The following is a 13720-nucleotide window of genomic DNA, read 5'->3' as shown; positions in this document are numbered from 1 at the left end:
TCCCACTATTGCAGAAAGTGTCTTTCTAGTAGTTGCACATCAAATCTAAGCTGTCTGAAATGTTTTTCCAAAGTTATCAACATTTTTATGTTCGGCGTTCCGGAATCAACCTTATCTCAGGCTGAAGACGCGTTTTACGCATTGTCCCATAACTTTCCAGGGAAGCTTCAGAACATGCAATTTTGACCTCCCACTATAGCAGAAAGGGTCTTTCTAGTAGTTGCACATCAAATCTAAGCTGTCTGAAGTGCTTTTAAAAAATTATCAACATTTTTATATTTGGCGTTCCGGAACACACCTTATCTCAAGCTGAAAACGCGTTTTCTGCATTGTGCCATTACTTTGCAGGGAAGCTTCAGAACATGAAATTTTCACCTCCCACTATAGCAGAAAGGGTTTTTCTAGTTGTTGCACATTAAATCTAAGCTCTCTGAAGTGTTTTTCCAAAGTTATCAACATTTTTACGTTTGCCGCTCCGGAACCCACATTATCTCGGGCTGAAAACGCGTTTTCTGCATTGAGCCATAACTTTGCAGGGAAGCTTCAGAACATGACATTTTAACCTCCCACTGTAGCAGAAAGGGTCTTTCTAGTAGTTGCACATCAAATCTAAGCTGTCTGAAGTGTTTTTCCAAAGTTATCAACATTTTTAAGTTTGGCGTTCCGGAACCCACCTTATCTCAGGCTGAAAACGCGTTTTGTGCATTGTTCCTTAACTTTGCAGGGAAGCATCAGAACATGAAATTTTCAGCTCCCACTATGACAAACAGGGTCTTTCTAATAGTTGCACATCAAATCTAATCTGTCTGAAGTGTTTTTCGAAAGTTATCAACATTTTTATGTTTGGCGTTCCGGAATCGACCTTATCTCAGGCTGAAGACGCGTTTTACGCGTTGTGCCATAACTTTGCAAGGAAGTTCCAGAAAATGAAATTTTCACCTCCCACTATAGCAGAAACGTTTTTTCTAGTAGTTGCACATCAAATCTAAGCTGTCTGAAGTGTTTTTCCAAAGTTATCAACATTTTTATGTTTGGCGTTCTGGAATCGACCTTATCTCAGGCTGAAAACGCGTTTTACGCATTGTGCAATAACTTTGCCGGGAAGCTTCAGAAAATGAAATTTTCACCTCCCACGATAGCAGATAGGGTCTTTCTAGTATTTGCACATCAAATCTAAGCTGTCTGAAGTGTTTTTCCAAAGTTATAAACATTTTTATGTTTGGCGTTCCGGAATCGACCTTATCTCAGGCTGAAAACGCGTTTTCTGCATTGTGCCATAACTTTGCAGGGAAGCTTCAGAACAAGAAATTTTAACCTCCCACTATTGCAGAAAGTGTCTTTCTAGTAGTTGCACATCAAATCTAAGCTGTCTGAAATGTTTTTCCAAAGTCATCAACATTTTTATGTTCGGCGTTCCGGAATCGACCTTATCTCAGGCTGAAGACGCGTTTTACGCATTGTGCCATAACTTTGCAGGGAAGTTCCAGAAAATGAAATTTTCACCTCCCACTATAGCAGAAAGGGTTTTTCTAGTAGTTGCACATCAAATCTAAGCTGTCTGAAGTGTTTTTCGAAAGTTATCAACATTTTTATGTTTGGCGTCCCGGAATCGACCTTATGTCAGGTTGAAAAATTGTTTTCTGCATTGTCCCATAACTTTCCAGGGAAGCTTCAGAACATGCAATTTTGACCTCCCACTATAGCAGAAAGGGTCTTTCTAGTAGTTGCACATCAAATCTAAGCTGTCTGAAGTGCTTTTCAAAAATTATCAACATTTTTATGTTTGGCGTTCCGGAACACACCTTATCTCAAGCTGAAAACGCGTTTTCTGCATTGTGCCATTACTTTGCAGGGAAGCATCAGAACATGAAATTTTCAGCTCCCACTATGACAAACAGGGTCTTTCTAATAGTTGCACATCAAATCTAAGCTGTCTGAAGTGTTTTTCGAAAGTTATCAACATATTTACGTTTGGCGTTCCGGAACGCACCTTGTCCCAGGCTGAAAACGCGTTTTCTGCATTGTGCCATAACTTTTAAGGAAAGCTTCAGAACATGAAAGTTTCACCTCCCACTATAGCAGAAAGGGTCTTTTTAGTAGTTACACATCAAATCTAAGCTGTCTGAAGGGTTTTTCCAAAGTTATCAACATTTTTATGTTTGGCGTTCCGGAACCCACCTTATCTCAGGCTGAAAACGCGTTTTCTGCATTGTCCCTTAACTTTGCAGGGAATTATCAGAACATAAACTTTTCAGCTCCCACTATGACAAACAGGGTCTTTCTAATAGTTGCACATCAAATCTAATCTGTCTGAAGTGTTTTTCGAAAGTTAGTAACATTTTTAAGCTTGGCGTTCCGGAACCCACCTTATCTCAGGCTGAAAATGCGTTTTCTGCATTGTCCCATAACTTTGAAGGAAAGCTTCAGAACATGAAATTTTAACCTCCCACTATAGCAGAAAGGGTCTTTCGAGTAGTTGCATATCAAATCTAAGCTGTCGAAAGTGTTTTTCCAAAGTTATCAACATTTTTATGTTTGGCGTTCCGAAACCCACCTTATCTCAGGGTGAAAAGCGTTTTTGTACATTGTGCCATAACTTTTCAGGGAAGCTTCAGAACATGAAATTTTAACATCCCACTATAGCAGAAAGGGTCTTTCTAGTAGTTGCACATCAAATCTAAGCTGTCTGAAGTGTTTTTCCAAAGTTATCAACATTCTTATGTTTGGTGTTCCGGAATCGACCTTATCTCAGGCTGAAAACGCGTTTTACGCATTGTGCAATAACTTTGCCGGGAAGCTTAAGAAAATGAAATTTTCACCTCCCACGATAGCAGATAGGGTCTTTCTAGTATTTGCACATCAAATCTAAGCTGTCTGAAGTGTTTTTCCAAAGTTATAAACATTTTTATGTTTGGCGTTCCGGAATCGACCTTATCTCAGGCTGAAAACGCGTTTTCTGCATTGTGCCATAACTTTGCAGGGAAGCTTCAGAACAAGAAATTTTAACCTCCCACTATTGCAGAAAGTGTCTTTCTAGTAGTTGCACATCAAATCTAAGCTGTCTGAAATGTTTTTCCAAAGTCATCAACATTTTTATGTTCGGCGTTCCGGAATCGACCTTATCTCAGGCTGAAGACGCGTTTTACGCATTGTGCCATAACTTTGCAGGGAAGTTCCAGAAAATGAAATTTTCACCTCCCACTATAGCAGAAAGGGTTTTTCTAGTAGTTGCACATCAAATCTAAGCTGTCTGAAGTGTTTTTCGAAAGTTATCAACATTTTTATGTTTGGCGTCCCGGAATCGACCTTATGTCAGGTTGAAAAATTGTTTTCTGCATTGTCCCATAACTTTCCAGGGAAGCTTCAGAACATGCAATTTTGACCTCCCACTATAGCAGAAAGGGTCTTTCTAGTAGTTGCACATCAAATCTAAGCTGTCTGAAGTGCTTTTCAAAAATTATCAACATTTTTATGTTTGGCGTTCCGGAACACACCTTATCTCAAGCTGAAAACGCGTTTTCTGCATTGTGCCATTACTTTGCAGGGAAGCATCAGAACATGAAATTTTCAGCTCCCACTATGACAAACAGGGTCTTTCTAATAGTTGCACATCAAATCTAAGCTGTCTGAAGTGTTTTTCGAAAGTTATCAACATATTTATGTTTGGCGTTCCGGAACGCACCTTGTCCCAGGCTGAAAACGCGTTTTCTGCATTGTGCCATAACTTTTAAGGAAAGCTTCAGAACATGAAAGTTTCACCTCCCACTATAGCAGAAAGGGTCTTTTTAGTAGTTACACATCAAATCTAAGCTGTCTGAAGGGTTTTTCCAAAGTTATCAACATTTTTATGTTTGGCGTTCCGGAACCCACCTTATCTCAGGCTGAAAACGCGTTTTCTGCATTGTCCCTTAACTTTGCAGGGAATTATCAGAACATAAACTTTTCAGCTCCCACTATGACAAACAGGGTCTTTCTAATAGTTGCACATCAAATCTAATCTGTCTGAAGTGTTTTTCGAAAGTTAGTAACATTTTTAAGCTTGGCGTTCCGGAACCCACCTTATCTCAGGCTGAAAATGCGTTTTCTGCATTGTCCCATAACTTTGAAGGAAAGCTTCAGAACATGAAATTTTAACCTCCCACTATAGCAGAAAGGGTCTTTCGAGTAGTTGCATATCAAATCTAAGCTGTCGAAAGTGTTTTTCCAAAGTTATCAACATTTTTATGTTTGGCGTTCCGAAACCCACCTTATCTCAGGGTGAAAAGCGTTTTTGTACATTGTGCCATAACTTTTCAGGGAAGCTTCAGAACATGAAATTTTAACATCCCACTATAGCAGAAAGGGTCTTTCTAGTAGTTGCACATCAAATCTAAGCTGTCTGAAGTGTTTTTCCAAAGTTATCAACATTCTTATGTTTGGTGTTCCGGAATCGACCTTATCTCAGGCTGAAAACGCGTTTAATGCATTGTGGCCTAACTTTGCAGGGAAGCTTCAGAACATGAAATTTTCACCTCCCACTATAGCAGAAAGGGTCTTTCTAGTAGTTGCACATCAAATCTAAGCTGTCTGAAGTGTTTTTCCAAAGTTATCAACATTCTTATGTTTGGCGTTCCGGAACCCATCTTATCTCAGGCTGAAAACGCGTTTTACGCATTGTGCCATAACTTTCCAGGAAAGCTTCAGAACATGAAATTTTCACCTCCCACTATAGCAGAAAGGGTCTTTCTAGGAGTTGCACATCAAATCTAAGCTGTCCGAAGTGTTTTTCCATAGTTATCAACATTTTTATGTTTGGCGTTCTGGAACCCAAATAATCTCAGGCTGAAAACGCGTTTTCTGCATTGTGCCATAACTTTTCAGGGAAGCTTCAGAACATGAAATGTTCGCCTCCCACTATAGCAGAAAGGGTCTTTCTTGTAGTTGCACATCAAATCTAAGCTGTCTGAAGTGTTTTTCCAAAGTTATCAACATTTTTATGTTTGGCGTTCTGGAACCCACCTTATCTCAGACTGAAAACGCGTTTTCTGCATTGTGCCATAACTTTGCAGGGAGACTTCAGAACATGGAATTTTCTCCTCCCACTATAGCAGAAAGGATATTTCTAGTAGTTGCACATCAAATCTAAGTTGTCTGAAGTGTTTTTCCAAAGTTATCAACATTCTTATGTTTGGCGTTCCGGAACCCACATTATCTCAAGCTGAAAACGCGTTTTCTGCATTGGGCCATAACTTTGCATGGAAGCTTCCGAACATGAAATTTTCACCTCCCACTATGACAGAAAGGGTCTGTCCAGTAGTTGCATATCAAATCTAAGCTGTCTGAAGTGTTTTTCCAAAGTTATCAACATTTTTATGTTGGGCGTTCCGGAATCGACCTTATCTCAGGCTGAAAACGCCTTTTCTGCATTGTGCAATAACTTCCCAGGGAAGCTTCAGAACATGAAATGTTCACCTCCCACTATAGCAGAAAGGGTCTTTCTAGTAGTTGCACATCAAATCTAAGCTGTCTGAAGTGTTTTTCGAAAGTTATCAACATTTTTATGTTTGGCGTTCCGGAATCGACCTCATCTCAGGCTGAAAACGCGTTTTACGCATTGTGCCATAACTTTGCAGGGAAGCTTCCGAACATGAAATTTTAACCTCCCACTATAGCAGAAAGGGTCTTTCTAGTAGTTGCACGTCAAATCTAAGCAGTCTGAAGTGTTTTTCGAAAGTTATCAACATTTTTATGTTTGGCGTTCCGGAATCGACCTCATCTCAGGCTGAAAACGTGTTTTCTGCATTGTGCTATAACTTTGCAGGGAAGCTTCAGAACATGAAATTTTCACCTCCCACTATATCGGAAAGGATCTTTCTCGTAGTTGCACATCACATCTTAGCTGTCTGAAGTGTTTTTCCAAAGTTATCAACATTTTTATGTTTGGCGTTCCGGAATCGACCTTATCTCAGGCTGAAAACGCGTTTTATGCATTGTGCCATAACTTTGCAGGGAAGCTTCAGAACATGAAATTTTAAACTCCCACTATAACAGACAGGGTCTTTGTAGTAGTTGCACATCAAATATAAGTTGTCTGAAGTGTTGCTCGAAAACTAGCAACATTTTTATGTTTGGCGTTCCGGAAACGACCTTATCTCGGGCTGAAAACGCGTTTTCTGCATTGTGCCATAACTTTGCAGGGAAGCTTCAGAACAAGAAATTTTCACCTCCCACTATAGCAGAAAGGGTCTTTCTAGTAGTTGCACATCAAATCTAAGCTGTCTGAAGTGTTTTTCCAAAGTTATCAACATTTTTATGCTTGGCGTTCCGGAACCCACCTTACCTCAGGCTGAAAACGCGTTTTCTGCATTGCGCCATATCTTTGCAGGGAAGCTTCAGAACATGAAATTTTAACCTCCCAATATAGCAGAAAGGGTCCTTCTAGTAGTTGCACATCAAATCTAAGCTGTTTGAAGTGTTTTTCCAAAGTTATCAACATTTTTATGTTTGGCGTTCCGGAATCGACCTTATCTCAGGCTGAAAACGCGTTTTACGCATTGTACCATAACTTTCCAGGGAAGCTTAAGAGCATCGAATTTTCACCACCCACTATAGCAGAAAGGGTCTTTCTAGTAGTTTCACATCAAATCGAAGCTGTCTGAAGTGTATTTCAAAAGTTATCAACTTTTTTATGTTTGGCGTTCCGGAATCGACCTTATCTCAGGCTGAAAACGTGTTTTACGCATTGGGCCATAACTTTCCAGGGAAGATTCAGAACATCGAATTTTCTCCACCCACTATAGCAGAAAGGGTCTTTCGAGCAGTTGCACATCAAATCTAAGCTGTCTGAAGTGTTTTTCCAAAGTTATCAACATTTTTATGTTTGGCGTTCCGGAATCGACCTTATCTCAGGCTGAAAACGCATTTTACGCATTGTGCCATAACTTTGCAGGGAAGCTTCAGAACATGAAATTTGCTCCTCCCACTATAGCAGAAAGGGTCTTTCTAGTAGTTGCACAGCAAATCTATGCTAATTGAAGTGTTTTCCAAAGTTGTCAACATTTTTATGTTTGACGTTCGGGAACCCACCTTATCTCAGGCTGAAAACGTGTTTTCTGCATTGTGGCATAACTGTGCAGGAAACTTCAGAATATGAAATTTTAACCTCCCACTATAGCAGAAAGGATCTGTCTTCTAGTTGCACATCAAATCTAAGCTGTCTGAAGTGTTTTTACAAAGTTATCAACATTTTTATGTTTAGCGTTCCGGAATCGACCTTATCTCAGGCTGAAAACGCGTTTTACGCATTGTGCCATAACTTTGCATAAAGCTTCAGCAGATGAAATTTTCACCACCCACTATAGCAGAAAGGGTCTTTCGAGTAGTTGCAGATCAAATCTAAGCTGTCTGAAGTGTTTTTACAAAGTTATCAACTTTTTTATGTTTCCCGTTCCGGAATCGACCTTATGTCAGGCTGAAAACGCGTTTTACGCATTGTGCCATAACTTTGCAAGGAAGCTTCAGAACATAAAAATTTCACATCCCACTATAGCAGAAAGGGTATTTCTAGTAGTTACACTTCAAATCTAAGCTCTCTGGTGTTTTTCCAAAGTTATCAACATTTTTATGTTTCTCGTTCCTGAACCCACCTTATATCAGGCTGAAAATGCGTTTTCTGCATTGTGCCATAATTGTGCGGGGAAGCTTCAGAACATGAAATTTTCATCTCCCACTATAGCAGAAAGGGTATTTCTAGTAGTTACACTTCAAATCTAAGCTGTCTGAAGTGTTTTTTCGAAAGTTATCAACATTTTTGTGTTTGGCGTTCCGGAATCGACCTTATCTCAGGCTGAAAACTCTTTTTCTGCAATGTTCCATAACTTTGCAGGGAAGCTTCAGCACATGAAATTTTCACCTCCCACTATCGCAGAAAGGTTCTTTCCAGCAGTTGCAGATCAAATCTAAGCTGTCTGAAATGTTTTTCCAAATTTATCAACATTTTTATGTTTGGTGTTCCGGAATCGACCTTATCTCAGGCTGAAAACGCGTTTTACGCATTGTGCCATAACTTTGCATAAAGCTTCAGAATATGAAATTTTCACCTCCCAGTATAGTAGAAAGTGTCTTTCTAGTAGTTGTACATAATATCTAAGCTGTCTGAAATTTTTATCGAAAGTTATCAACATTTTTATGTTTGGCGTTCCGGAATCGACCTTATCTCAGGCTGAAAACGCGTTTTCTGCATTGTGCCATAAGTTTGCAGGGAAGCTTCAGAACATAAAATTTTCACCTCCCACAATAGCAAAAAGGGTCTTTCTAGTAGTTGCACATCAAATCTATGCTGTCTGAAGTGTTTTTCCAAAGTTGTCAACAATTTTATTTTTGGCGTTCCGAAACCCACCTTATCTGAGGCTCAAAACGTGTTTTCTGCATTGTGCCATATATTCTAATGGAAGGTTCAGAACATGAAATTTTCACCTCCCACTATAGCAGAATGGGTCTTTCTAGTAGTTGCACATCAAATCTAAGCTGTCTGAAGTATTTTTCCAAAGTTATCAACATTTTTATGTTTGGCGTTCCGGAATCGACCTTATCTCAGGCTGAAAACGCGTTTTACGCATTGTGCCATAACTTTGCAAAAAGCTTCAGAACATTACATTTTCACCTCCCACAATAGCATAAAGGGTCTTTCTAGTAGTTGCATATCAAATCTAAGCTGTCTGAAGTGTTTTTCCAAAGTTATCAAGATTTTTATGTTTAGCGTTCCGGAATCGACCTTATGTCAGGCTGAAAACGCGTTTTACGCATTGTGCCATAACTTTCCAGGGAAGCTTCAGAACATCGAATGTTTGCCACCTACTATATCAGAAAGGGTCTTTCTAGTAGTTGCACATCAAATCTAAGCAGTCTGAAGTGTTTTTGCAAAGTCATCAACATTTTTATGTTTGGCGTTCAGGAACCCACCTTATCTCAGGCTGAAGATGCGTTTTCTGCATTGTGCCATAACTTTCCAGGGAAGCTTCAGAACATCGAATGTTCGCCACCCACTATATCAGAAAGGGTCTTTCTAGTAGTTGCACATCAAATCTAAGCTGTCTGAAGTGTTTTTCCAAATTTATCAACATTTTTATGTTTGGTGTTCCGGAATCGACCTTATCTAAAACGCGTTTTACGCATTGTGCCATAACTTTGCATAAAGCTTCAGAACATGAAATTTTCACCTCCCAGTATAGTAGAACGGGTTTTTCTAGTAGTTGCACATGATATCTAAGCTGTCTGAAGTGTTTTTCCAAAGTTGTCAACATTTTTATGTTTGGCGTTGCGGAATCGACCTTATCTCAGGCTGAAAACGCGTTTTACGCATTGTGCCATAACTTTGCATAAAGCTTCAGCACATGAAATTTTCACCACCCACTATAGCAGAAAGGGTCTTTCTAGTAGTTGCAGATCAAATCTAAGCTGTCTGAACTGTTTTTACAAAGTTATCAACATTTTTATGTTTGGCGTTCCGGAATCGACCTTATCTCAGGCTGAAAACGCGTTTTACGCATTGTGCCATAACTTTGCATAAAGCTTCAGCACATGAAATTTTCACCACCCACTATAGCAGAAAGGGTCTTTCTAGTAGTTGCAGATCAAATCTAAGCTGTCTGAAGTGTTTTTCCAAAGTTATCAACATTTTTATGTTTGGCGTTCCGGAATCGACCTTATCTCAGTCTGAAAACGTGTTTTTTGCATTGTGCCATAACTTTGCAAGGACGCTTCAGAACATGAAATTTTCACATCCCACTATAGCAGAAAGGGTCTTTCTAGCAGTTACACTTCAAATCTAAGCTGTCTGAAGTGTTTTTCGAAAGTTATCAACATTTTTATGTTTGGCGTTCCGGAATCGACCTTATCTCAGGCTGAAAATGCGTTTTCTGCATTGTGCCATAACTTTGCAGGGAAGCTTCAGAACATGAAATTTTCACCTCCCACTATAGCAGAAAGGGTCTTTCTAGTAGTTGCACATCAAATCTATGCTGTCTGAAGTGTTTTTCCAAAGTTATCAACATTTTTATGTTTGGCGTTCCGGAATCGACCATATCTCAGGCTGAAAACGCCTTTTCTGCATTGTGCCATAACTTTGCAGGGAAGCTTCAGAACATGAAATTTTCAACTCCCACTATAGCAGAAATGGTCTTTCTAGTAGTTGCACGTCAAATCTAAGCTGTCTGAAGTGTTTTTCCAAAGTTTTAAATATTTTTATGTTTGGCGTTCCTGAACCCACCTCATCTCAGGCTGAAAACGTGTTTTCTGCATTGTGCCATAACTTTGCAGGGAAGCTTCAGAACATGAAGTTTTCAGCTCCCACTATAGCAGAAAGGGTCTTTCTAGTATTTACACATCAAATCTTAGCTGTCTGAAGTGTTTTTCCAAAGTTATCAACATTTTTATGTTTGGCGTTCCGGAACCCACCTTATCTCAGGCTGTGAGCGCGTTTTCTGCATTGTGCCATAACTTTGGAGGAAAGCTTCAGAACATGAAATTTTCAATTCCCATTATAGCAGAAAGGGTCTTTCTCGTACTTGCACTTCAAATCTAAACTGTCTGAAGTGTTTTTTGAAAGTTTTCAACATTTTTGTGTTTGGCGTTCCCGAACCCACCTTATCTCAGGCTGAAAACGCGTTTTCTGCATTGTGCCATAACTTTGAAGGAAAGCTTCAGAAAATGAAAATTTCACCTCCCACTATAGCAGAAAGGGTCTTTTGTAGTTGTTGCACATCAAATCTAAGCTGTCTGAAGTGTTTTTCCAAAGTTATCAACATTTTTATGTTTGGCGTTCCGGAATCGACCATATCTCAGGCTGAAAACGCCTTTTCTGCATTGTGCCATAACTTTGCAGGGAAGCTACAGAACATGAAATTTTCACCTCCCACTATAGCAGAAAGGGTCTTTCTAGTAGTTGCTCATCAAATCAAAGCTGTTTGATGTGTTTTTCCAAAGTTATCAACACTCTTATGTTTGGCGGACCGGAACCGACCTTATCTCAGGCTGAAAACACGATTTACGCATTCTGCCATAACTTTGCAGGGAAGTTTCAGAACATGAAATTTTCACCTCCCACTATAGCAAAAAGGGTCTTTCTAGTAGTTGCACATCAAATCTAAGCTGTCTGAAGTGTTTTTCCAAAGTTATTAACATTTTTATGTTTGGCGTTCCGGAACCCACCTTATCTCAGGCTGAAAACGCGTTTTCTGCATTGTGCCATAACTTTGCAGGGAAGCTTCAGAACATGAAAATTTCACCTCCCACTATAGCAGAATGGGTCTTTTTAGTAGTCTCACATCAAATCTAAGTTGTCTGAAGTGTTTTTCCAAAGTTATCAACATTTTTATGTTTGGCGTTTCGGAATCGACCTTATCTCCGGCTGAAAACGTGTTTTCTGCATTGTGCCATAACTTTGCAGGGAAGCTTTAGAACATGAAATTTTCACCTCCCACTATAGCAGAAAGGGTCTTTCTAGTAGTTGCAGATTAAATTTAAGCTGTCTGAAATGTTTTTCCAAAGTTATCAACTTTTTTATGTTTGGCGTTCCGGAACCCACCTTATCTCAGGCTGAAAACGCGTTTTCTGCATTGTGCCATTACTTTGCAGGGAGACTTCAGAACATGAAATTTTCTCCTCCCACTATAGCAGAAAGGATATTTCTAGTAGTTGCACATCAAATCTAAGTTGTCTGAAGTGTTTTTCCAAAGTTATCAACATTCTTATGTTTGGCGTTCCGGAACCCACATTATCTCAAGCTGAAAACGCGTTTTCTGCATTGGGCCCTAACTTTGCATGGAAGCTTCCGAGCATGAAATTTTCACCTCCCACTATAACAGAAAGGGTCTGTCCAGTAGTTGCATATCACATCTAAGCTGTCTGAAGTGTTTTTCCAAAGTTATCAACATTTTTATGTTGGGCGTTCCGGAATCGACCTTATCTCAGGCTGAAAACGCCTTTTCTGCATTGTGCAATAACTTCCCGGGGAAGCTTCAGAACATGAAATGTTCACCTCCCACTATAGCAGAAAGGGTCTTTCTAGTAGTTGCACATCAAATCTAAGCTGTCTGAAGTGTTTTTCGAAAGTTATCAACATTTTTATGTTTGGCGTTCCGGAATCGACCTCATCTCAGGCTGAAAACGCGTTTTACGCATTGTGCCATAACTTTGCAGGGAAGCTTCCGAACATGAAATTTTAACCTCCCACTATAGCAGAAAGGGTCTTTCTAGTAGTTGCACGTCAAATCTAAGCTGTCTGAAGTGTTTTTCGAAAGTTATCAACATTTTTATGTTTGGCGTTCCGGAATCGACCTCATCTCAGGCTGAAAACGTGTTTTCTGCATTGTGCTATAACTTTGCAGGGAAGCTTCAGAACATGAAATTTTCACCTCCCACTATATCGGAAAGGATCTTTCTCGTAGTTGCACATCACATCTTAGCTGTCTGAAGTGTTTTTCCAAAGTTATCAACATTTTTATGTTTGGCGTTCCGGAATCGACCTTATCTCAGGCTGAAAACGCGTTTTATGCATTGTGCCATAACTTTGCAGGGAAGCTTCAGAACATGAAATTTTCAACTCCCACTATAACAGACAGGGTCTTTGTAGTAGTTGCACATCAAATATAAGTTGTCTGAAGTGTTTCTCGAAAACTAGCAACATTTTTATGTTTGGCGTTCCGGAAACGACCTTATCTCGGGCTGAAAACGCGTTTTCTGCATTGTGCCATAACTTTGCAGGGAAGCTTCAGAACAAGAAATTTTCACCTCCCACTATAGCAGAAAGGGTGCTTCTAGTAGTTGCACATCAAATCTAAGCTGTCACAAGTGATATTCCAAAGTGATCAACATTTTTACGTTTTGCCTTTCGGAACCCACCTTAGCTCAGGCTGAAAACGCGTTTTCTGCATTGAGCCATAACTTCTCAGGGAAGCTTCAGAACATGAAATGTTCACCTCCCACTATAGCAGAAAGGGTCTTTCTAGTAGTTGCACATCAAATCTAAGCTGTCTGAAGTGTTTTTCCAAAGTTATCAACATTTTTATGCTTGGCGTTCCAGAACCCACCTTACCTCAGGCTGAAAACGCGTTTTCTGCATTGCGCCATATCTTTGCAGGGAAGCTTCAGAACATGAAATTTTAACCTCCCAATATAGCAGAAAGGGTCCTTCTAGTAGTTGCACATCAAATCTAAGCTGTTTGAAGTGTTTTTCCAAAGTTATCAACATTTTTATGTTTGGCGTTCCGGAATCGACCTTATCTCAGGCTGAAAACGCGTTTTACGCATTGTACCATAACTTTCCAGGGAAGCTTAAGAGCATCGAATTTTCACCACCCACTATAGCAGAAAGGGTCTTACTAGTAGTTTCACATCAAATCGAAGCTGTCTGAAGTGTATTTCAAAAGTTATCAACTTTTTTATGTTTGGCGTTCCGGAATCGACCTTATCTCAGGCTGAAAACGTGTTTTACGCATTGGGCCATAACTTTCCAGGGAAGATTCAGAACATCGAATTTTCTCCACCCACTATAGCAGAAAGGGTCTTTCGAGTAGTTGCACATCAAATCTAAGCTGTCTGAAGTGTTTTTCCAAAGTTATCAACATTTTTATGTTTGGCGTTCCGGAATCGACCTTATCTCAGGCTGAAAACGCATTTTACGCATTGTGCCATAACTTTGCAGGGAAGCTTCAGAACATGAAATTTGCACCTCCCACTATAG

The sequence above is a fragment of the Synchiropus splendidus genome, chromosome 13 (genome assembly GCF_027744825.2).
Source record: "Synchiropus splendidus isolate RoL2022-P1 chromosome 13, RoL_Sspl_1.0, whole genome shotgun sequence".
Classification (NCBI taxonomy): Eukaryota; Metazoa; Chordata; class Actinopteri; order Syngnathiformes; family Callionymidae; genus Synchiropus; species Synchiropus splendidus.
The sequence above is the reverse complement of the archived record's forward strand: the minus strand, read 5'-3'. Positions refer to the sequence as shown.